The sequence below is a fragment of the Peromyscus maniculatus genome, chromosome 1 (genome assembly GCF_049852395.1).
Source record: "Peromyscus maniculatus bairdii isolate BWxNUB_F1_BW_parent chromosome 1, HU_Pman_BW_mat_3.1, whole genome shotgun sequence".
NCBI lineage: Eukaryota > Metazoa > Chordata > Mammalia > Rodentia > Cricetidae > Peromyscus > Peromyscus maniculatus.
The window spans coordinates 530,245-553,030 of record NC_134852.1 but is presented as its reverse complement, the minus strand read 5'-3'; the positions used below and the strand labels follow the sequence as shown (position 1 = coordinate 553,030).

The window sequence follows — 22,786 nt, the reverse complement described above, 5'->3', positions numbered from 1 at the left end:
GTATTTCTGGTGACAAAGTGTTGAACTAATATGCATTGAACTGAAAGGTGGAATGATTCCTGAGGTGAAAGGGCAATAAAATGCCAGCAAATATTTGGGGAACTGGAATAAAAGTGAGATTGTTGAAAGTTAATTCCTGGACTCCTTAAAATTTGAAATATAAAAACTGTATATAATCAAAAACCTGGTGATAGGGATCTATATACTGTTTAACAAAGCTGCTGATGATCAGGTGCTCACATGCCATCCTTTGTTGAGTATTGAGTTCTGTGTCAGAACCAGAGTGTCTCAGATGCAAGGGCTCTTTCATGTTCCCCACAGTGTGATTAACTACAAATATCCTTTTTGTTGTGGTTTTCTTGAAACAGGGTTTCACAAAGTATTATTGGTATATCTCAACTAACTATATATAGTAGGTTAACTAAGATCACATAGAGATCTGACTCTCTTGCCTCCTGAATGCTAGAATTAAAGGTGTAAGCTACAAGTGGGCATATGTCTTTCCTTGTTTCTGTATTTCATGTTTATCATTTCTTTTTGTACTTGCTATGATGTTAAGGCCTATTTTGAAGGTGAGTGGAGAAAATGTATCTTCTCATCCAATTTCTTTTTTATTCTTCATTAAATTATTTAATTTATTTGCCAACCACAGTTTCCCCTCCCTCCTCTTATCCAGTTCCCTCTCCACCATTCCTCTCTACTACAACACCCACTCCTCAGAAAGGGTAAGGCCTTCCATTAGAGTCAACATAGCATGGCATACTAAGTTGAGGAAGGACCAAGCTCTACCCACCTTCATCAAGCTGGGTGATTAATCCCACCATAGGGAATAGGTTCTAAAAAGACAGCTTATGTGCTAATGACAGATCTTGGTCCCACTGCAAGGGAATACAAACAGACCAAGCTATACATTTATAACCCACATGCACAGGGATTAGGTAAGTCCCATGAAGGCTCCCTAGCTGTTGGTCTAGATTCCCTCAGCCTCCACTACTCTGGTCAGCTGTCTCTGTGGGTTGACCTGTTATGATCTGGACCCACTTGCTCATATAATCCCTACTCTATTCAACTGGACTCCCAGAGTTTGGCTCAGTTTTTGGCTGTGCATCTAATTATCTGCTTCCATAGTTACTAGATAAAAACTCCATGATACAATTAGGAAACTCACCATTATGATTAAAGGAGAAGGCCTGTTCAAGTACTCTTTCTAGGAATCTTAGCTGGGCCCTTCTTCTAGAATCCTAGGTGTTTTTCTTGTACCAGTTTTCTCCCTATCCCCATAATGCCGTAATTACTGCTTCTCTCAATATATATCCTTCATTGCTCTCCCTCTCCATCCCTCCACCAACTGGGCCATCACAAAACTTCATGTCCCCTTCACTCAGTTTATCCAGGAGATTCCAGCAATTTTTCCTTCTAAGGTGATACATGTGTCTCTCTTTATGTCCTTTTTAACTGACTTCTCTGGTGCAAGTGTTATCATTTGCTTTACATCTTATGTTCTGTTAATGAGTGAGCACTTCCCATGTTTCTGTACCTGGGTCTTGGTTAACTCACTCAGGATGGTGACCCTCATGCAAAGAATGGATAAAGGAAATGTGATACATTTACATAATTAGCAGCAAAAAACAATGATATCATGAAATTTTAAAGCAAGTGGATGTAACTAGAAAAAAATCATCACTGTCTAATTTTTGCTCATTTCTTTTGAGGGAGGGTCTATATATGCAACCCGAGCTCACGTGGAATCACTATGTACACCACACTGGCCATCAACTGAGAAAGTTTGCCTGCCTCTCCATCCAAGAGTTTGATTATAAACATGCACCACCACATACACCTGGCCTCACTAGGAATTCATTGCAATTCTTTGAGTTTCTCTTCCTGTAATATAATGGTGTCAATAAGATTGCCATAGGTAAAACCTCTTATGTGATTGGGCTGGGAAAAATTATTTAATGAAAAACAAAAGTTCAATAAGTCAAGATGTGTTCCTTCTATTATGTTAGCTTTTTGTTTATTTTTTTTAATTTTTAAATCAGATTGGAAACTGAACTTTTTTAAGAGCACATTCTGCACACATTTGGATAATCTGTAGTACTATGCTTGAATCTATTTTTGTGCCCCATTTACTTAGCTGACCTGCATATGCTGAACCAACCCTGTATCCCTGGAGTGAAGCTATATTTGTCACAGGGACAAAACTTTCTGTTGTGTTGTTGACTTATATTAGCCAGTGTTATTTGAGAATTTTTCCACCATGTCCATCCAAGTGTTTAGCCTCTCATTTACTTTATAATGTTCTACTTCTTCAAAAATCTTTCCCTCCATATTTACAGAAGGAATCTCTCTACATTTGTAAGTAAGGTTTGATTTTAGAAGAAAAAATGAATGTTGGTTTGACAAAACAATCTTTTTGTTCAAGTATTATGATTAGAGAATGTGAAGATTGACATTAATTTTATATTGATTATTATTTGCTAATTATTGCCCGTTTTTGTTATTGCAATATTTGATACAGTTTGATAACATTTGTTTTTCTATCTGGTTTTGTAATGGTTGCTGTCTTTCTCTTCTTTGACCACTCATATTTATCTTACTTTTCAGTGTGTAGTAGTTCTTCAAGTGTCTTTCATAGAAATGTTAGTGGTTATGAATTCTTAAAACTCATATATATCATGGAACATTGATCTGTCTTAGTATTTGTTAATGTCCTTAAAGAACTTACAGAATGAATCTTTCTGTCTCTCTTTCTCCCTCACTCTGTTTCTCTGTCTTTCTCTCACACATATACGTATATATGGATTCACACAATTTATTAGAAAGTCTTCTAGGATGCAATCTAGCTAATCTAGAAATCACTAGGCATCAAAGACAATCCAAAATGTATAAACTTCTCATTCTGTGATGTGGAATGTTTGAGCTGATCTTCAGAAAACACTTAAATACCATAGATGGTTCTAATGCCAGTGAAGAAATGGACTTGCTAGAAAGATGAGAGAGAGCAAAGAACACAAGTTTCCCTTTTAAATGTCCTCATATATGCTTCCAGCACAGAGGGGGACTTTCAAAATCAAATGATGTAATTCAAAGTTGTGTCTTCCCAACTTAATATCCTGATAAAAGATGTGTCTTTTCCCAGGTTAAAAGATGCCAATTACAGGCATGACTTCCTTTTTCTTCTTTTTTGGATTTTGTTTGAGAGACATGTTTTCTCCTTGTAGCTCTGGCTGTCCTGGAGCTCTCTCTGTAAAAGAGGCTGGCCTAGAACACAAAGATCACTCTGCCTCTGACTCTTGAGTGCTCAGATTAAAGGCATGTACCACCGTCACCTAATATAAGGCCTATCTACCTATCTCAAAGATCTGGGTAGCAAATTGATCTTCCTACTTCAAGTGAAGTGAAAATATCTCTCAAGTGTGCCCTCCATTTTTGGTTTTGATAAATTACAGATGCACTCAAGTACATACCCCTGAAGAGACTCACAGCCTCCTTTGACTATAAATAACTTTGTTGGGTATAGTAACATCTTTAGCTGCTTGGATTACATCACTGTTACTCTCCCCTTTTAAGAAAGTTCATGAAGGAATCTGCTGTTTCTAGAAGGGTCCTTTCTATGAAATGGGTTTTTCTCTCTGCAACCATTTATTTCCTTCCTTTATATGCATAAATCAAATTTTAAGTAAGATATGGGACAGGAAGCTTCTTTTCTGATATTAAATGCCCTGCCTCAAGATGGCCACCTGTCTCACTATATTTTGGAAAATTCCCATTGTATTTTACTGGATATACTGTTGATGTCATTGTGAGTCCTTCTTCACTTCTGCCCATTGTTTGTAAATTTGATTGTTTAATGGTAACCCCCTCCCTAGTCCTATACATATTTCATTTATCCTAATTTTTATCTTTGTCACAATTTCAGTTTTCTAATTATTCTGCTTGGTCTTCAAGGCTGCCAACTTGTCTTCAATTTTAAATATTCCTCTGGAGAAAAGATTTCCTGGGATATTTTGGATTTATTTTATTTCCTTTGCATATTTTAGTTTGACTTTTTCATAATTTTGTACATTTAGGAATGCATCTGTCATATGTTCTCTCAGTTCCATTGTGCGTGTAAGTTTTTAATCTCATTACATTATCCTGAAGGTGATTTGTGTCCTGTTTGGCATTGTGGAACATTGTTATAATCATTCTATGAATTCTTTTTTCAGTATGTCATTGAACATACTTATATTTAAGGCTATGACTGGAACTGCGTCCTGACCACTGTCTACCACCCCCAGCTCAACTGCTCATCTTTTGTATTTGGTTTTCTGGAAATGCAGCAGCCTGGCCAGAGTGAACATCCCCATAGTTCCATCATTGCCTAGCCCTTGCCTGGGACAATGGAAATGCAGGGAGTCAGTGCAGGAGGCACAGCAGGTTGCAAGGGCGTCAGATGCTACCACAGCTCCAGTGACCTGAACAGACAAGATGTGCTGCCCCTTGAGCACTGAGGCACCAAGCCTAGACTCTGGATAGCAAATACCGAGTATATGGAGGTTTATTAATTTTTTATTTTATTTTATTTATTTATTTTGGTTTTTTTGAGATAGGGTTTCTCTGTGTAGCTTGCGCTTTTCCTGGAATTCAATCTGTAGCCCAGTCTCGCCTTGAACTCACAGAGATCTGCCTGGCTCTGCCTCTCAAGTGCTGGGATTGTTTTTTATAAATATTTTTTTTATAATTAATTTAATTGTACCTATTAGCCATGGTTTCCCCTGTCCTCCCTTCTCTCATCCACCAACATAACTCCCCAATCCACCTCCATTCCCACCTCCTCCAAGGCAAGGTCTGCCCTGGGGATTCAGCCCAGCCTAGTAGATTCCATTTAGGCAGGTCCAGTCGCCTCCTCCCTACACCGAGGCTGAGCAATGTGTCTCAAAAAGGCCCTAGGTTCCAAAAAGCCAGCTCATGCATCAAGGACAGGTCCCAGTCCCACTGTGTGTGGGGAGGGGGTCCTAAATGATTCAAGCTCATCAACTGTCTCACTTATTCATAGAGCCTGGTCCAGTTTCATGGGGGCTCCTCAGCTATTGGTTCACAGTTCATGTATTTCCACTAGTTTGGCTATTTGTCCCTGTGCTTTTTCGAATCATGGTATTGATATCTCTTACTCATATCATCCCTACTCCCTCTCTCTCAGGTTGTACTCCTGGAATGCCACCTGGGGATTAGCTGTGGATCTCTACATCTGCTTCCACCAGTCACTGGATGAGAGTTCTATCATGACAGTTAGGGTGTTCAGCCATCCCTTCATCAGTGTAGGTCATCTCAGGCACTCACCTGACCATTGCCAGTAGTCTATAGTGGAGGTATCTTTGTGGATTTCTGGGGACCTCTCTAGCATTCTGCTTCTTCCTATTCCCATGGGGTCTTCATTTATCATCATATCTCTTTCCTTGTTCTCCCACTCTGTTCCTGACCCAGCTGGTACCTCCTGTTCCCCTAAGCTCACTTTCCCCCTCCCTTGCCCTCCATTACTTCCACTCACATCCAGTTTGCTCCTGTAGATCTCTTCCATTTCTCTGTCGCTGCATGATCCCTGTGTCTTTCTTAGGGTCCTCTTTACTAGGCAGCCTCCCTGGAGTTGTGAGTTGCAGTCTGGTTATCCTTTTCTTTACATCTAGTATCCACTTATGAGTGAGTACATACCATGTTTGTATTTCTGAGTTTGGGTTACCTCACTCAGGATGATATTTTCTAGTTCCATCCATTTGCCTGCATATCTCATGATGTCATTTTTTTTCTCTGCCGAGTAGTACTCCATTGTGTATCTGTACCATATTTTATTTATCCATTTTTCAGTTGATGGGCATCTAGGTTGTTTCCAGGTTTGGGCTATTACAAATAATGCTGCTATGAACATATTGACTATGTGTCCTTGTGGTATGATTGAATATTCCTTGGGTATACAGCCAAGACTGGTATAGCTGGGAGGTTGATTTTGAGGGATATTGATTCCCAATTTTCTAAGAAAGCACCATATTGATTTTCAAAGTGGTTGTACACACTCGCATTCCCACCAACAGTGTAGGAGTATTCCCCTTGCTCCACATCCTATCCAACATAAGCTTTCTTGAGTATTTCTGACCTTAGTCATTCTGACAGGTGTAAGATGGTATCTCAGAGTCATTTTGACCTGTATTTCCCTGATGATTAAAGATGATGAGCAATTCCTTAATGTCTTTCAGCCATTTGAGATTCTTCTGTTGAGAATTCTCTGTTTAACTCTATAGCCCATTTTTTTAATTGGACTCTTGGGTATTTTGATGTCTAAATTTTTGAGTTCTTTATATATTCTGGATATCAACTCTCTGTCAGATGTGGGGTTGGTGGAGAACTTTTCCCATTCTGTAGGCTGTCATTTCATCTTATTGCCTGTGTCCTTTGTCCTACAAAGCTTCTCAGTTTCATGAGGTCCCATTTATTAATGGTTGCTCTCAGTGTCTATGCTACTGGTGTTATGTTTAGGAAGTGATCTCCTGTGCCAATGAGTTCAAGACTAATTCCTACTTACTCTTCTAACATGTTTAGAGTTGCTGGATTAATGTTGAGGTCTTTGATCCACTTGGACTTAAGTTTGGAGCCTGGTGAAAGATATGTATCTATCAGCAGTCATGTTGACATCCAGTTATGCCAGCACCATTTGTTGAAGATGCTTTCTTTTCTCCATTGTACAGTTATGGATTCTTTGCAAAAAATCATATGTTCATAGGTGTGTGGATTAATGTCATGGTCTTCACTTAGTCCACATGTCAGTTTTTATGCCAGTATCAAGCTGTTTTTATAACTCTAGATCTATATTAGAGCTTTGAAGTCAGGGATCATGATGCCTCCAGAAGTTGTTTTATTTTAAAGGGTTCTCTCAGCTATTCTGGGTTTTTTGTTATTCCATATAAAGTTAAATATTGTTTTTTCCAGGTCTGTTGAAGAATTGTGTTGGGTTTTTGTTGGGGATAGCACTAAATCTGTAGATTGCATTGTTAAGGTGGGATTTAACTATGTTAATCCTACCTATCCATGTGCAAGGGATATTTTTCCATTTTCTGACATTTTCTTCAATTTCTTTCTTCAGGGGACTTAAAGTGCTTTTCATACAGGTCCTATGCTTGCTTATTTAGAGTTACCCCAATGTATTTTATATCATTTGTGGATATTTTAAGGGTGATGTTTCTCTGATTTCTTTCTCAGTCCATTTTTCATTTGAATACAGGAGTGTTACTGTTTTTTTTAAGTTAATATTGTATCATTCTACATTACTGAAGGTATTTATAAGCTGTATGAATGCCTTGGTCAAATTCTGGTGGTCACTTATGTATACTATAAGGTCATCTGCAAATAGTGAAATCTTGACTTCTTCCTTTCCAATGTGTATCCCCTTTATATCCTTGTTGTATTATTGCTCTGACTAGAACTTCAAGTATTATATTGAATAATTGTGGGGAGAGCAGACAGCCTTGTCTTTTCCATTTTACGGGAATTGACTTGAGTTCTCTCCATTTACTTTGATGGTACCTGTTGGCTTGCTGTAAATTGCCTTTATTATGTTTAGATATGTTCCCTATATTCCTGATCACTACAAGACCTTTATCATGAAGAGGTTTTGGATTTTGTCAAAGGCTTTTTCTGCATCTAGTGAGATGGTCATGTGGTTTTCTTCTTTCAGTTTGTTTATTTTTTTGTATTACATTGCCAGGCTTTCATATGTTGAACCACCCTTGAATCTCTAGGAATGAAGCATACTTAATCACGGTGGATAACTGTTTTGATGTATTCTTGGAGTCTGTTTGCCAATATGTTATTTAGTATTTTTGCATCAATATTAATGAGGGAGATGGATCTGTAGTTCTCTTTCTCTGTTGTATCCTTGTTTGGTTTGGGAATCAGGGTAATTGTAGCCTTATAGAAGGAGTTTGGCAATGTTCCTTCTGTTGATATTGTTGGAACAATTTAAAGAGTATTGGTATTAACTCTTCTTTGAAGATCTGGACGAATTCTGTACTGAAATCAACTCTTCCTGGAATTTTTTTTGGTTGAAAAACTTAATGACTGTTTTTATTTCCTTAGGGGTTATTGGTCTGTTTAAATAGTTTAGCTGGTGTTGATTTAACTTAGGTATGTGGTACCTCTACAGAAAATTGTCCATTTCTTTTAGATTTTTCAGCTTTATGGAGTACAGGTTTTTGAAGTATAACCTGATGATTCTCTGGATTTCCTCATTATTAATTGTCATGTCTCCTTTTTCATTTCTGATTTTGCTAATTTGGATGCTCTCTCTCTCTCTCTCTCTCTCTCTCTCTCTCTCTCTCTCTCTCTCTCTCTCTGCCTTTTGGTTAGTTTGGATTAAGGATTGTCTATCTTGTTGTTTTTCTCAAGGAACCAACTCTTTGTTTCATTGATTATTCTCTTTATTTCTATTTTATTGATTTTAGCTCTGTATTTATTTACTTCCTGGTGTCTATATCTCCTGGGTGTCTTTGCTTCTTCTTGTTCTAGAGCTTTTGATGTTCTGTTAAGTTAGTAGTGTGAGATTTCTCCAACTTATTTGTGTGGGCATTTAGTGCTATGAATTTTCCTATTAGCACTGCTTTCGTGGTGTCCCATAATTTTGGGTATGTGATATATTCATTTTCATTGGTCTCCAGGAAGTCTTTAAATATTTTCTATTTCTTCCTTGACCCATTGGTGATTCAGTTGAGCATTATTCAGTTTCCATGACATTGCAGGCTTTTTGTAATTTTTGTTGTTGTTGAAATCTAACTTTAAACCATGGTGGTCTGATAGAACACAGGAGGGTATTCTAATTGTTTTCTATCAGTTGAGATTTGGTTTTTGGCCGAGTATATGGTTGATTATAGGGAAGTTTCCATGGGGTGCTGAGAAGAAGGTATATACTTTTTTGTTAGGATGAAATCTTCAGTAGATATTGATCAAGTCCTTTTGAGTCATAACAACAGCTAAGTCCCTTATTTCTATGTTAAGATTTGATTTGGCACATGTGTCCAGTAGTCAGGTGTTGAAGTCTCCCACTATTAATGAGTGAGATTTTATGTGTGATTTAAGCTTTAGTAATGTTTCTTTTACATATGTGGGTGCCCTTGTGTTTGGGGCATAAATATTCAAAATTGAAACTTCATCTTGGTGGATCTTTCCCATGAAGAGTATGTAATGCTCTCCTTGATCTATTTTGATTGATTTTAGTTTGAAATCTATTTTGCTGGATATTATGATGGCTACACTGCTTGCTTCTTAGACCATTTGATTGGAATGACTTTTCCCAGGATTTTATTCTGAGGTAGTATCTATCTTTGAAATTGAGGTGTGTTTCCTGTATGAAGCAGAAAGTTGGGTCCTGCTTTTCTATCCATTCTGTTAGCCTGTGTATTTTTATGGGTGAATTAATCCATTGATGTTAAGGGATCTTAATGAAAAGTGATTGTTCATTCCTGTTTTTTTTTTTTTGGTGATAGTGTGTGTACTTCACTTCTTTGGGGTTACTGTTGTGAGGGTATCTATTGCCTGTGTTTTTGGGGTATATCTGACTTTCTTAGGTAGGGATTTTTTTAGTGCTTTCTGTAGTGCTGGATTTGTGGGTAGGTGTTGTTTAAATCTGGTTTGGTGTTGGAATGTCTTGTTCACTCCTTCTATGAAGATTGAAAGTTTTGCTGGGTATATTAGTCTAGGCTGGCATCCATGGTCTCTTAGTGTCTGCATTACATCAGTTCCAGTGCTTCTGGCTTTCAAATCTCCACTGAGAAATCAGGTGTTATTCTGAATGGTTTGCCTTTATAAGTCACTTGGTCTTTTTCCTTATTCCTGCTCTTAATATTCTTTCTTTATTCTGTACATTTAGTTTTTCATTATTAAATGGCAAAGAGACTTTTTTAGAGAGTCTAGTCTGTTTGGTGTTCTATAGCTTTCTTTTATCTTCATAGGTATTTCCTTCTTTAAGTTGGGCAATTTTTCTCCTATGATCTTGTTGAATATATCTTCTCTGCCTTTGAGTTGGTATTCTTCAGCTTCCTCTATCCCTATTATTAGTAGGTTTGTTCTTTTCATGGTGTTCCACATATCTTGGACATTTTGTGTTATGACCTTTTTGGCTTTGGTATTTTCTGTGAATGACAAACATATTTCCTCTATTGTATCCTCTAGACCAGAGATCCTCTCTTCCACCTCTTGTATTCTCTTGGTTATTCTTGCATCTGTGTTTCCTGATCGATTACTCACATTTTTTATTCAAGCATTCCTTCTGTTTGTGTCTTCTTCATTGTTTCTATTTCTCTTTGCAAGTCTTGAACTGTTTCCCTCACCTGTTTAAATGATTGTTCATTATTTTATTTCAGTGATTTATTGTTTTCTTCCAATTTTTTATTTGTCTTTTCCTTGTTTTCTTTATAGACTTCTTCCAATTTTTATTTCTTTTAGTCAATTTCTTTATTGATTTCTTCCATTTTTTGTTATTCTCTTCCTCAATTACATTTTTTTTTCTTGAAAAGTCTCTAGCATCTTCATTGTGCCATTCCTAATGTTGCTTTCTTCCTCTTCTTCTACCTTGTGATGTTCAGGCCTTGCTGTTAGTGGAGGGCTTCGCTCTGGTGATGTTGTATTGCTCTTTATGTTGTTGTATGTACTTCTGCCTTGACATCGGCCCATCTCTTCCTGTAATGGGTATAAGAGGGCCCTGTGTCTTATTGAGTTGCTGTTGGTCCACTCTGTGCTTGTTGTGTCTGTGGTTCAGGGAGCTATCAGCCCCATCTTAGTCTTGGTCTAATTTGAGCAGGCAGATTCTGTATCTTGGGGAACTTCTCTTGGATCAACCCAAGCTAGTTGATTCTGTGGCTCACTGATCCACTCTTGGTCTTATCAGGGCTCTTGGTCCAGTTAGAGTTGACAGATTCTGTCTTACAGGAAGCCTCTCTTGGTGAACTGAGAGGTGGCAGATTCTACTTCTCCAAAAGCTACTCTTGTTCTGATGAGGGCTGGCAGATTCCCTGTCTCCTGATGTTACTCTTGGTCCTGTGACAGCTCTTTGTACAATGAGAGTTCTCTCTAGGCCTGATGATAGCTAGGGGTTGTTTTCCTAGCTTCAGAAAGTTCCCACGGGATTCTGTAGGATGGGTATTGAGACAGGGCATGTAGATTGCAGGGTGCACTGGGAGGTCATGGTGAGGGAAGGGCTTTCCTACAGGAGCCCTGCCTACTGGCCATCAACTGAGGCTGAGTTGGGCCAGTGTTCCTGGGGGAAATGGTTGTGGCCAGGAATTGGTCCTAGGGGCAGGGCTCACTGGGTATGAAGAGTCACTCACTCTAGGACCAATGAGAGCTGTCAGACAGCTTTAATTAGATACCTTAAAACCACCCACATCAGAATTCATTCCTATAATATACCTTAGGTTCATAGAAGTATACATCATTTATAAATTTCCAAAGCTATTTTTTTACTACCAATAATACATCCTCCCCACACAGATGAGAAAAATTGGCATATCCTTGTTTGTTTCAGAGAATTAGAAAGAACTAATGGAACCATGAAATGTTCCTCTATTGAGTAGTTTTTTAAGAACATGCTTTTAGGCTGGAGAATTGGCTCAAGTGTCTATAACAATTACTGCTCATATACAGGGTTCAAGTGTGACTTTCAGCACCCACTGGGTGGCCCTGCACTCTCTCTACCACCCAGAGATTCAAGCCATTGTTTTGGCATCCATATGCACCAGGCATACCAGTGTTGCAGAGACATATATGCAGACAAGACATCCATACACATTTAATAGAAAAAAGGAACAAAGAAAGAGAGAGACAGAGAGAAAGAAAGAAAGAAAGAAAGAAAGAAAGAAAGAAAGAAAGAAAGAAAGAAAGAAAGATAGTTACAATTCATAGGGAATCTAAATGGGCCATGAAAATGTTATCTTAGTATTTGGTTAGAGATATTGGCAATTTAGGACCTGTTGGTACAAAGGCTTAAGAAATTATTTAATAATCATTAATGGTTTGTATGTGTTTACTTTACTCCTCCTTATATTTACCTTCAGTCTTTCAGGATCTATGTCAAAGGTTCAGCAGAAGAAAGGACATGCACTGTATAGTAATCAGAATAGTATCACGAAGATATTGAATGCTTCACTGGAAATGATATAGTACAGTGATAACTATTAATATTCTTTTTGTTATAAAAACAAGAAACATGTTCTGGAATGATTGAAAAATCACTGTATGCATGGTATGCATGTCTAAGAACCTCAAAGAATTAAGAAAATGTCACATCAAGAACTGAAAAAAAGAGACATAAAGAGGGAAGCTAGAAAATGCTTCTTAATATGGCAGTCTATTTCAATGCATCAGTTAAAAGGCAGCACAAATGGACCCACTTGACAGTGTTACTGCTGTATGACAGAAACAATTACAGTTAGGTCAGACCCACCTGTCTACTTCCTGTGGCCCACTCTATCACGTCTTCATATAAATGGAGCTGTTGACCATGTGGAAAATATGGACTAAATTCTCCTATCTTCACCTTGACTTCAAATCCATTTGGGAAATTCCAAATCTGGAAAATGTCATACTCTGCCTGTAGGTTTTCTCTCTGGATCGTATTGACTTTTTCTCCAACAGGATTAGTGAAATGAGTCTTCCTCAGAAAAGAGTGCAGCTGAAAGAGAGGCAGCATTCTATAATGTATGTGTCCTTTCTTGATGTCAGAAAACATATAAATATTTCTTCTTAAAGGCAACATTATTGAAGGTGTCCATAAGAGAAATATAATAAGAGAAATAAAAGTAAGTGGATAAATAAAATTTCATAACATTCTTAGAATTTAAATTCTTTCAGAGGAAACTACAAAGAGTAACATGCACACACAAAATTTGATAAGAAAAAAGCAGAGAGAGAGAGAGAAAGAGAGAGAGAGACTCAAATAAATACAGACATATGTACATAATACAGATACATACAATATACACCCATGTATATATGTCAGACACACACATCAAAATACAGTCAGAAACAGACAGTCATACTAACCCAAACAGACACACAGAAACAGAAACCTGAAAAACACAGAGGCTCACACGCAAATGCACACATTTTTAGACAAATACACACGGGGAGACATACACATAGTGAAACACCCACACAGAGAAACATTGACATATACAAATTTATGCCCACAATAAAAGACTGACAGACAGACAGACAGACAGACAGACACACACACACACACACACACACACACACACACACACACACACAGAGAGAGAGAGAAAAACAGATATTCATATGTGAAAGCAGATACACAAAACATGATGTAGTGACATGCAGCTGAACTGAAAACACAGAAAAATGTACATAAAACAAACACACATACACAAAGACATTGACATAAGATAAATCTATTCTCACTTCCACAGACAGATATGCACAATATATGCAGCAATGCAGATAGACACACAGATACACAGAAAAAAGATTCATTCTCCCATACACTGTGAGAACCATTAATTCACACACATGGACACATGTATTTCCAGAAATATATAAGAGCACCACTGTTACACAGTAATTCCTGTGTAATTACTCACAGTGTGCCAAATAGGTCCCTAGAGCCTACACTAGGGCATAATCAGTTGAGAACACTTGTGAAAACCATCTCATACACTGATTACCACATGTTTGACAATCAATGAACAAGGGCTCATCTTCTTATCATGGAGAGGGTTAATGAGGAAGGACTGTTATATTTCCAGTAATAGAAGAAGTGAAATGATATTCAGGTGTTCTCTAATTATGTTACTGATATTTCTTGATAAATTGTGTCCTCCATTCCATTGCTTTGACATTAATATTTATATCAGAATCTAGGTTTAATTCCTTAGGAATTAAATTAAATTCCTTAGGAATTCCAGGAAATAATTTCAAAATATTCCTTCCCATTTGATTAAATATTTGCTCATCAAGTAAATTGGGGCATCTGACAGACTCTTAAAGGCTGTATTGATGACACATAATTTTATCCAATAGAAAAAAAACACTACCTTCAAGCAGTTACCATGGTGTTCATTCCCATTATACACTTGTTGAAGAAGCATCTCATGGATAACATGGACTACAGTATACACAGCATTATACAAGTCATAACTGTCATCACTAAAGGCCATGTCAATAGTCTGTTCCATTAGAAATTGTAATGAGGCATTGGATGAACAATGCTTCAGTGTCTTACACTTGGAAGCTGGGACCTCACAGTTAAAGTTCATCCATCCCAGCCTTGCAAGGTATTTATCTGTGTATTTCAGAGGGTTCAGTGTCTGGACAAATGTTTTAAAACCAGAAATCTCAGAATGGTGGTGTGTAAAAGCTAGTATCCCATGGGATGAGCCAATTGTAGAGTCTCTCTTACTTGTAGTGACATCCCACTGTGATGTGGTCAAAAATATTCTGTGTATACCTAGAGATTCCCACATTTTAAAGCTCACAGCTAGAGTACAGTCAATGTCACCATAAATGATGACTACATTTGCAGATGATGTTATGATTTGGTTATAATATACTTCAGCTCTTGACATGTATGTAAGGACTTTGGTTGGGATCATGCACACAAAGGAAAAGCAGACTGTATTTTTCTGCATCTCAGTTCTCAAATTTGAGAGAAATTGGGTACCCTGGTCATTGTCAGAGATAGCCACTCCTATCCAGTTCCAGTTGAAGTGAAGAATCAAAGAGACCATTGCCAGTGGTAGAGCTGTATCCTTGGGGGCCATCTGATATAGATAGGGAAATTTTTCACGATCACTTAGGATGGTATGGAAAGGTCCATAGGTAAGCTGAAGGATCTAGGACAGAGTGAGCAGCATGAGGTAGCATACACTTCTAAGAACTTGTAAAAATACTTTCAGCAAAGAGTTCTATAAAAACTTATCACCTATAATTTTTCCCTCATCTCAACTTCAAAAAAGGAAATTAAGCCACATCAAGTCTCTCAATAGTAATCTTGAACCACATTGTTTCACATAATTCAACATACTATTCTTAGCATCTTGGTATTGTTGCAACAGAGTCACAATTTCTTGAAAACCCACACCACAAAAATCTCACCTGTTGAGATATAGAGGGGTCCAGAAATGTCCCAAATATCGCAGATGTTTCATAATCTGGCCCTGTCAGCAACACTATACAACCAGGCTCTCCTTTACATACATAATTAGGGTAATAATCTTTAATTTCTTCACCGAAATTTATTCTTCTGATTAATTCTGACATATTCATGGATCCACACTCCAGCAATTCAAATACTAATGACATATTTGGCAAAAGATCAGGGTTCCTATTGACTTCATCCATGGAAAAAGTTAAGGCCAATGGAAACTGGATGTTTTCGGGTGATATTCTGTAAGAGGATAAGATGGTTAATATGGACAAAGACCTAAAAATAATTCTTTGTATTCAACAGAAGGCCTTTCAAAACTGGATGGCATTTTCAACCAGACCCAAATACTGAATCAAATGTCTTGTGCTGTGAAGTTGAAATGACATAATAAGCTGGATGTGACAATATTTTATTGTGTTGAAATGTAGTAACATTTTATTTGTATGTTAATAAATAAAGTTTGGCTCAAGAACAGAGGAAATAGCAAGTCATTTTAAATAAACACAAAAGTAAGGCAGTGGTAGCACATGCCTTGATCTGATCATGTGGCAGGCAGGGTATCTCTGTGTTCAAGGCCATGCTAGGGAACAGAACACATGCCTTTAGTGTGACTAACAGCCATACAGACCTGGAGGTCTAAAAAGACTTGCAGTGACAAGGAAGTGAGGCAGCTAGGCTAAGAGCCAATGATGGGAGAGAACAGCAAGGTAATAAAGGTGCAGGGAAACAAGAAGTAGCATACATTTTGGAAGCTGTTGCATGATGAGGTAAGGTTAGCTGGACACAACCATAGCAGCAAGGGGACAGAGCTCCAATTGGCCGGACTGCTTTTGGGGTTACTGACTCCAAGGCTCAGGCCAGGTGTGGCTCAGGCCAGAGCAGAAGGCTAGAATTTGTTATTTTTTTTCTCCTGGTGTGTAATAGCTCACCACGTCTCTCTTGTAATTCCAATTTTGGACTACCAGCAGACTAGATAACAGCTTTTAAATTCCCTTGGACATCTACTGTGTTAAGCAGACTTGGTAAGTCATAAAGATACCTTAAATGGAGAAACTAGTTGAAAGACAATTTTTTCCCATATTAAAAAATTGGGAAACATATTTACAATGGAACAAAATTGATATTTTTGATAACACATTAGAAAGTGTGAAAATGGAACAATGGTGAATATTGTTGATGGGATATATATAACATCAATTATGAATATTATTTGTTTAATCATCCTTATTAAAGTATTAAAACTGTTGTTTAATTTAAGTGCAAAGATAAAAGCTTTAGTAAAATCTCTTAAAATGATTTATATAGAAATTCAGATGCAGAGAAAAGAATTTAAAGGTGAAATATTTTCAGAATTGACTTATATGGTTACAGAAAGATAGCCTCTTTCCAAACAATCAAACTTAATCGATTTGGTAACTTTACAGGAATTACCTGCTTAAGGGCATGTACAAGTTAACTGGACTCCAGTGGAAATGGGAGCTTTAAGGAGCTTTAAGGAAGCTATTATATCATATGGCATGCATTTTCCACTCGTGAAGCAAAAGTTATACTCAAGGCAAACTTGGAATAGTATACCTCCTCAGAACTGGAAAGAAATGGTAACAGCTGTCCTAGAGTCTGGAGCACAATTAGAGTGGAGAACATGGTTAAAGGAGGAGGCTAAGACAATAAAAAGCCAATGTAGAACAAGAGGTATGGAAATGTACCAGGATCAACTACTTGGATAAGGCAAATATGATGATATACAAAGATACTGTTTATATGATAACCAATCCGTAATTCTATGTCACATGGCAGCAGTGAATGCATGGAACAGAATTGAGGAAGCAGGAAAAATTTTGAATCATTCACAAAAGGTGTACATGGTCCCAGAGAATCCTTCACAGATTTCTTACAAAGGCTGGCCTCAGCAGTATAGAGAATAATACCAAATTCAGAAGCTGGACAGAAAATAATTGCATGTTTGGCTTTTGAGAATGCAAATGAAGAATGCAAAATAATAATCAGGCCATTAAAAGCAAGATCAACACCTTTGGAGGATTGGATCAGGGACAAAATTAATATTGAATCTCAAGACCATGATGAGATGTGGATAGAAGTGATTTCAAAACCTTTGAGGAAAAAAGGTCAGAAATTTTGGTTGTGGTAAACAAAATTATTAGAAAAGCAAGTATAAACAGGGTGTTCCTTAAAAGAATATTTATTCAAAGAACAATTGCAAAAGAATGTCCCTCCATTCTGGACTATGCAGAAGGTGTGGTAAGGGTAAACGTTAGACCAACAAATGTAGATCAATAAGAGACAGACAATGTAATCCTTTGCCTTTGCCTTCAGGAAACTCCCAGAAGGCCTTCATATAGACCCCCACCGCAAATTCAGTTCAGACCTTTATGCCATCATAAAAGAAACCCCTACTCAGAGCAATTAAATAACCAAATGGCTATTGAAATTAACCAGACTGCTCGGGAGGATAAAACAACTACAGCAGAAAAATAGAAAATTCAGGAGGAACCATAAAGCAGATTTTTGACAAACTTCTCTAAATGAACAAAGACCAAAATTAAAAATACGAATAAATTATGGTTTCTTGGAAGAATTAGTAGACATGGGTATGGATGTGTCAATAATTGAACCAGAATTTTGGCATCCAAATTGGCCTCTGCAGGTGGTAAATTTTCAGCTGTTAAGGAATAGAACATTATCTCAAGTGAAACAGAGTGTAAGATGGCTCAAATGTGTAGGACCAGCAGGACAGAGAGGAAAATGAAAGCCATATGTGGCTAATATACCTATGAACTTATGGAGCTCTGATCTATTACAACAATGGAATAGTCAGATTACCATTCCTCCGACCTCAGAAACAAATCATAAACTAACACATGTTTCTGACAGAGATTGTAGAAGTTATTATTCTAAAGAGCTGTCAATAGCCATCCAGATTGTACAAGAACAAGGCATAACAACTGATGATCCTCCAAAGACACCAACAGCTCTACCTTTAAAATGGTTAAAAGACAAGCCTATAGATGTTCAGCAATGACCTTTAACAACAGAGAAACTGCAGGCTTTAGAAGAGCTGATACAAGAGCAGTTAAATGTCCAGTATATTGAAGAATCAACCAGCTCTTGGAATTCTCCTGTATTTGTTGTTAAAAAGAAATCTGGTAAATGGAGAATGGTAACAGACATAAGAGCAATTAACAATGTAATTCAACCAGTTGGTTCTCTACCATCTGGAATTCCTTTGCCTACTCTGTTACCTGAAGGATGGCCACTGATAGTTAGCAATTTAAAAACTGATGCTTTTCACTACTTTGGCTATTTGTCCCTGTGCTTTTTCAATTCATGATCTCAACAATTCTTGTTCATACAACCCTTCCTCTTTCTCGCTGAGTGGACTCCTGGGGCTCCACCTGGGGCATGGCTGTGGATCTCTGCATCTTCTTGCATCAGTCATTGGATGAGAGTTCTAGCATGACACACGAACTATGAAACAATAGCTAAGGAGCCCCCAAATGGATCAGGCCCTCTGGATAATTTAGACAGTTGATTAACTTGAACAGTGTGTGAGGCCCATAGGTACTGGGACTGGGACCTCTCCTTATTGCATGAGCTGACTGTTGGGAACCTGGGCCCTTTGCAGGGATACTTTGCTCAGCCTTGGTGAAGGGAGGAGTGGACTGGACCTGCCTTGATTGAATCTACCAGGTTAAGCTGAATCCCCAGGTCAGTCCTTCCCCTGGAGGAGATGAGAATGGAGGGTGGGCATGGGGAGGGGTAGAGGGGGGCTGGAGAAGGAGGACAGTGGAATCCATGGCTGATATGTAAATTTAATTAAATTATAAAATAAATTTTAAAAAAGACTGTTGCTTTTTAATACTCGTACAAGAAAAAGACACAGAAAGATTCACCTTCACAGTCTCTACATATAATAATTCTCAACCAACAAAGAGATATCAATAGAGGGTTCTCCCACAGGGAATGTGGAATAGCCCAACTCTGTGCCAATATTGTGTACCACAGCCATTGGAATTAATACATAAACAGTTTCCTAAGTCTATAATTTATCATTGAATGGACAATATTTTACTGGATGATTCAATGCCGATAATTTAGAACGTTTGAAGAAATAAAGAAAACATTGCCATGTTGGGGATTGCAAATTGCTCCTGAAAAGATACAAAGAAGATATTCTTTTAATTATTTGGGATACAAAAGAGGTCTACAAAAATTAGACCCCAAAAGTACAAATTAGAAGAGATCCATTGCAGAGTCCTAATGACTTTCAAAGATTGTTTGAAAATATTTCCTAGCTGTGAACCATTGTTGGGGCAAAAAATGATGAACAGAGTGATTTTTTCAAAACCTTAGACAGTGACAAGGACTTAAATAGTCCAAGAAATTTATCAGCGGAAGCTGAGATTTTGCGTTGGTGGAAAAGAAAGTACAGGAAGTACATGTGGATTTGTGCATCCAAGCTTGATTATATTTTGGTTATTTTACCCTCTAAGCATTCTGTTACAGGAATTTTAATGCAGAGTGAAGATATATTGGAATGATAATTCTACCAAATAAATAGAGAAAAATTTAAAACTTATGTGTAAAAGATCTCTGACTTGATTTTAAAAGGAAAACTGAGACTTAATCAATTAGCAGGTATAGTCCCAGCAAAAACAGTCATACCTTTAACTAAGGAGGACATTGAAAAATTATAGGCAGACAGTGAAACTTGGTAAAGAGGTTGAAATAATTTTTTGGGAGAGATTAATAGCAAATATCCCAACAGTGATAGAATTCAACTTATAAAGAGAGCTGATTGGGTTTTGCCTCACATTGTACAGGAAACACCCATATGCAAAATTCATAAATTTTAGACAGATGCAAGGAAACAAGGAAAGGCAGGTTACACAACAGAAAAATTTAAAGTGGTTCAAAGTGCTTAAAATTGTGTACTAAAATGAAATTGTGCACTATTCTGTTGATTTTAATGGATTTTTCAGAACCTCTCAACAGTTACTGACTCTCAATATGCTGAAAAAGTGGTATTACATATTGAGACTACAAATTTATCTCTGATGGGTCAGAATAAACTTCACTATTTATTCAGTTATAATGTAATGAGGAATAGGAGTCATCCTTTATATATAGCTAACATCTGATCCCATATGGGTCTGCCAGGCCCTCTAGAACAAGGTAAAGATGAGATTGAAAAATTATTGATAGTAACTGTGATGGATAATTCAGATTTTCATAAAAAGTATCATGTCAATAGGAAAGGATTTAAAAGGGATTTTTCCATAATGTGGCAACAAGCCAGGGAAATTCTAAGGAAATGTCCTACTTGTTTGCCCCACCTGCAGGGCTTCAATGGGTTCTCGACCACCCTAAGGAGGGAATGTAGGGACAGGAGATGCAAAGGAAAAGACACCAAGTCTGGATTCTGATCAAGGTGCCACTTTATTTCTCTTCCAGAAAGGTTGATATAGTTCCAAAGGGTGGGGGCAGCAAGAAGCTGTCATCTGCATAAGGTGGGGCAAGCTAACAGGATGTTTGTATAGGATGTTTACAGGGTGAGAGGGTCAAGGGCTCTGACTCAATGTCCTGTTGCTAGGCAACCTGACTGTAAGATGATCTAGTTCCGTGTCTTATTGGGGGTCTGTATTTTTCCACTAACTAGAGAATCTGTCCTTGTCCCTGACACTTGTTCTTTTGGAAACCAGACTCTTCTACCAGCAGGATGTAACCCAAAGTGTATTCAGAGGAATGAAATCTGGCAGATGGATGTGTTTCACTTTGCAGAATTTGAAAAACTGAAAAAAGGACAACACACTATTGATACTTATTCAGGATTTCAAAGGGCAAGTGCTCTGAGTTCAAGAAAGGGCGATTTCATTAATCAAGAATTGCTAGTAGTTATGGCCATCATGAGTATGCCTTCACAAATTAAAACTGACAATGCACCATCTTATGTGTTGGCTAAAATGAAACAGTTCCTTGCTTATTACAATATAAAGCATATTACAGGTATACCACATATTCCTACAGGCCAAGCAGTCATAGATATATCAAATCAAACTCTAAAGGACATGCTAAATAAACAGAGAGGGTAACAAAAAAAATTCCATTCATTTTACACACCAATTAAAGATCGCCTTCTAAACTCCTCCAGCTCCCTCCAGCTCCCTCCACCTCCCCCACCCAACCTACACTCCACACTTCTCCACAAGAAGACAAGGTCTCCCATGGGGTGACATATGCAGTAGATGCAAGTCCAAGCCCCTTCCCCTGGCCAAGGCTGTGCAAGGTGTCCCATTATAAGTATTTGGTTCCTAAAAGCCTGCTGATGCACCAGGGATGGTTTTATTCTGTTATTTTAATTTTGTCATTGTAGTTTTTGGTGGCTATATGTTGCCTAGTAGAAACATTTCTGCTGTCCTGAGAGGCCTATTCCCTGAGGTTCCCATGAAAAATAAATTTTTAGTTACTGGGAGCTGAGACCAATTAAGGAAGAATGGCCAGGTAGAAAGATGGAAAGGTTGCTTCCTTTGAAGCAAGGAAACTAGGTTTTTCCACCACTATGTCTCAGTCCCCTAGGAATGTGTTAGAGAGTCAGGAAAGGCCAGAGCAGAAACTGTTATAAAACTGAGAATGGTAATGTGTGATTTAACGGGTGAAGAATAGAAGCAGAGGTGAATATCTGTGGATAGCCAATCTGCTTCTCTGGCCATAGTTTCTCGAGTGTTCCCTAGGTATAGTTGTTCAGGTTGCATGACTAGGAAAAAAGCATAAAGTATGGACACGGAAGTTTGGTGAGGATGATCTGTATGATTCTCTGGAGAAGTTGATGTGCTGGCTGAAGCAGGTGATCGGGTACAGAACTGGGTATATGACATGGCATTTTTTTTTTTTTAGGAACTGAAGGGGAGGTGAACATTTGCAGTTAAGTTTTATGCTTCCCTGCCTCGAGTGGAATATAAGTATCCAGGGAATGTCTCCTTGAATTTGGGGCTCTGTTAAAGCAATGAGTGAAAGGAGGAAAGTTAGGAAAGGGAGATTCCTGGGTTTCCATTGCCAACAGTTTCAGAGGTAGAGAATTGATTGCCCAACATGTAGTCTGCTGCTATCTGGGGAGTGGAGTGTGGGATTGGGTTTGTTGGAATGGAGGGGAAAGTAATGATCTGCAGTTGGTCTATTAATATTCATGATATAATGGAACACATAGTGCAAAACATACTTGTGTGTTTAAAACAGAGGCTGTAACACATTCCTATGCAACCTGTGTAGCACTGTGAGAATCTTCTGATTACTTTTAGTTTAATATTTACTTACTTTTTGCTAATTGACTGTTCAGAAAAGTTTTACTGTTTTCACATGTGCTTTGAACATTGTGGTTTCCTGTGCAGATGAACAATGACTGTTAACCACAGATAAAGCACCAGTGACAGAGCAAGTCAATGATTCAACCCAACCCTACACTTGTCAATCAAGGCTCTACCCTTTCACATGCCTGCCAACAAAACTCTTTATAGGCCATTTGCATGTTGAACTCCCCAGGTCTCTCAATCTCTTAGTATCAGCTTAGTCTATCCTGTTTTCATA

General features: G+C 37.9%; 1 pseudogene; it reads right to left on the bottom strand.

Moving 5' to 3' along the window:
- Window positions 1–22,786, bottom strand: part of LOC143271864 (vomeronasal type-2 receptor 116-like) — a 37,375-nt pseudogene that overhangs the window by 5,720 nt on the left and 8,869 nt on the right.